This window comes from Lathyrus oleraceus, chromosome 4, assembly GCF_024323335.1.
Source record: "Lathyrus oleraceus cultivar Zhongwan6 chromosome 4, CAAS_Psat_ZW6_1.0, whole genome shotgun sequence".
NCBI classification, from domain to species: Eukaryota; Viridiplantae; Streptophyta; class Magnoliopsida; order Fabales; family Fabaceae; genus Lathyrus; species Lathyrus oleraceus.
The window spans coordinates 56,867,014-56,870,529 of NC_066582.1; the positions used below are offsets into that span (position 1 = coordinate 56,867,014).

Here is a 3,516-nt window from a genome sequence, read left to right on the forward strand (position 1 = left end):
ATACATGAAAATTCTAAGGTACAAGGAAATAACTTTGTTTTGCCCCAAAAGGACCAAACATGAGACTGATAAGAAACAGTCACCTAATCTTGCAAAATGGCACTTGAATTTCAATTACAAGGAGGAAAATGCCACCTTTGCTTACAATGAACCGCAAAAGCATGAGAAAGATTTTCTAAGATGTTTACAAAATGAACTTTGTGTTGAAGAAAAAGTAATGCACATACTGGTTCAGGCTCCTTGACACCCGAGCTAAAAGATTTGGTAGAGGGGTTCCATGCTTCTTGGTGACATCCTTCAAGGAGAAGAGACACCATATGAAGCCTGGTGGAATAGAGGATGCTCAACATTCTTGGGTGACATGACATTTGTATTGATGGGTGATAGTGAACTTTGAAGCTGTTGAAACTGGTTGAAGATAGCTGATTTGTGTGTTGGGGAAAATACAGAAGCTGCTGCTGGGTCGAAATACCAAGGAGATGAAGAAATTTTAGCAGAAAATAGATCCTCAAGATTTGATGGAGTTAGTGTTTTGGACCGACCGGACCGACTCACTGATATAGCACCAGCACGGGGCTATGAGAAACAGCTCATGTCATTTAGTATGTGTTGCTGACCGTCGAAGTCTTGCATCATATTGTTGAAGTCTTCAAGTGGCATATCTCGGGCACAAAGAGAAGATCTCACACGACTAGTTTGAATATTGCTTCCAGATGGAGATATTGGTTGTGCAAAGGGAGAAGGATACATATGAGACATTGATGATGGTGAACCAGGAAATAGGCTCATAGCAGCATGTTGGTGTAAGCCCTAGAGGCCAATACTTTTGGTACTTGTATCGAATAATAAAAGGCTTTTCTTTATTATGTTTTTTTAATAAAGTCCCTAGAATAGCTAGTCCGTTTAATGTATTAAGTGTGACTTAATCATGAGAACACATTAAACATAAGGACACTATTCTTAAAGTATCTGTAGTCGAGCTTTATTGTGAAGTGGGATAACATTAAAGCATTAAGACTATTATGTTTGTAGACTGATGATCACATCTCATGGATCATGGATAAAGAGTTATCAAGTCTTAAACATAGGTATGAATATTAGGAGTAATATTTATACCGGATTGACCCGCTATGAGAATACTATATAGAAAGTTATGCAAAGTGTCATAAGTTATTCTCATGGTGATAATGGTGTATACCACTCTTCGACCTGAAACCACTATGGACCCTAGATGTAGAGTCGAGTGCTTTATTGTTGATCAAACGTTGTCCGTAACTGGATAACCATAAAGACAGTTGATGGGTACTCCACGAAGCATGCTGAGGGACATGAGTGACCTAGATGGAATTTGCCCATCCTGCATAACAGGATAAATGTCTATGGGCCCAATATTGAACTGGACAAGGATGACACGGTCTATGCCTTGTGTTCAATATAGACATAAGGGCAAAAGGGTAATTATACACATAAGTATTATCACAGAAGGTTTTGTCAGATCACATGACATTTTCGTGTCTTGGGTAGCAGTGATGTGTTGCTAGATACCGCTCACTGTTTATTATGTTAAATGCGTGATTTAATATAATTGCCAACGTCACGAAAACCTACAGGGTCACACACAAAGGACGGATTGATGAGAGATATAGTAACTAAGGAATACCGTAAGGTACGGTGCCCTTAAGTGAATTATAGAACATCGTAAGGTACGGTGTACTTGAGTAGAATACGAAACATGGTGAGGTACCATGGGCTTAAGTGATTTTGGGCATATTATAAGATATGGGCGACTGAACGATGACTCGACAAATTAACAGATAATGGAAGAGAACAATCATCAACAGAGCCGTCAGGATCACTATCGGTGAGAAGTTCTTCAAGAATTTCTTTCACACCTCCAGGTTTAGGTGGAACAACAATAACATCAACTGGACAATTCCCATTAGCATCCATATAGTTAATATTCGCACCTGCGGATAAAAGCAGTTTAACAACATCAACTGCATTAACTGAACCACCTGAAGCAACACAGTGAAGAGTAATGCTTTTATCATTACCACAAGAGAAATTTACATCAACCTCTGGACATGAGAGTACAAGCTTAAGAACATCAACACTTCCATAGGACGCAACCACCATTAAAGGGGTTCTGTGCTCAAGAACAATTTGTTTAGATCCCTTTTTGCGGACATACCAGAAGCCAACTTTATTTATTAAGGAGACATTGCTAGCTATAGATACCTTAAATTCTTCAAAATCATTGTTAGAAGCAAGTTCAAGCAAGCTGGAAAAAGAATCATCGGTATGAACTGTTAGGTTTTTCATGTCTTTGATGTTATTTGAACCTTCTTCCGCAGACGAAGATGAACAAGTTGAACGAGATTTTGATTTGTCAGGACCACTGCACATCCTTCAATTAACGATTAGGAGTGGTTATGATGAGATCGACTTCAAAATCCAATGAAGTTGAACGATGATAAAGATGATCGGAAAAGGAAAACCTAATCGATAATCTGATCGGAAAATGGAGAATGCTGCAGACTCCAAACCGTATTGTGCAGTAGTGGTAGGCTGATAGAGTGAGCTTTGGTTCAATTGCCTTTGATCCATACCGTCTTGATAAGCTTTTGGGGCAATCAATGGCAGCTCACCAAACTGAGTCATGACCCAGATCCTGCACGGTATCAAACTCAACAATTTCAGCGTAAATTTATCAAGTCTATGATGCACATGAAAAGCGTGAACAAAAGCTTACCATTTGCTGCCATGGATGAGATACCTAAGGAATATGATTTTGATGGTGCATTCAAAGATAGTTGACAAGATTGAAGATATTTTAACTAGTGTAGCAAGTCTTTTCATGTCTCAAAACAAGTCTTCACGAGTTGAATAAGCAAATCCTGTAGCCAATTTTCAACAAAGCAAGAATGATGAAGAAGTTAATTCACTATCTGATGGAGAAAAGGAGAATAAATGCGACAAAGAGTTGCAGGCATACCAGAATTTTAAACCTAATGATGAAGGTAAGTCACTGGATGCAATAGTTGAAGATACAATGAAATCCTTTCAAACAGAGTCAGATCTGTTGGATCCACTATTGTTAATGAACAGAGCAGCCGCTCTCATTGCTTGTTGCAAGTAACTATTGTTGGGGAGAGTTAATTAATGGCCAGAAGACAATGAGTCACCTTTGGCTAGTAGACTTAGTAGGTAGTGAGCGTGTGGGAAAAACTGAAGCCAAGGGAGAAAGACTGAAGGAATCACAATTCATTAACAAGTCTCTTTCGACACTCGGTGGTGTTATTTCTGCACTTGCTTCCAAAACAACCCACATCCCTTACAAAAATTCAAAGCTTACTCACATATTGCAGAGTTCTTCAGGAGGAGAGTTGTTCCTTTCTACAGGGGTATTGATGCATTTCAACAGACTCAGTCATTTTTCAGCCGCCGTAACCCACGTTCAGGTTGAAGTGTTTGCTGCTACGGTACCACCTGAAACCAATGAAGAAGCACAAGTTT

The 3,516-nt window shown here is 39.2% G+C and overlaps 1 pseudogene; it reads right to left on the reverse strand.

The window, feature by feature from the left end:
* Nucleotides 1-252: 252 nt before the first annotated feature.
* On the reverse strand, nucleotides 253-2,438 carry LOC127136003 (zinc finger CCCH domain-containing protein 30-like; annotated as a pseudogene).
* Nucleotides 2,439-3,516: the final 1,078 nt, after the last annotated feature.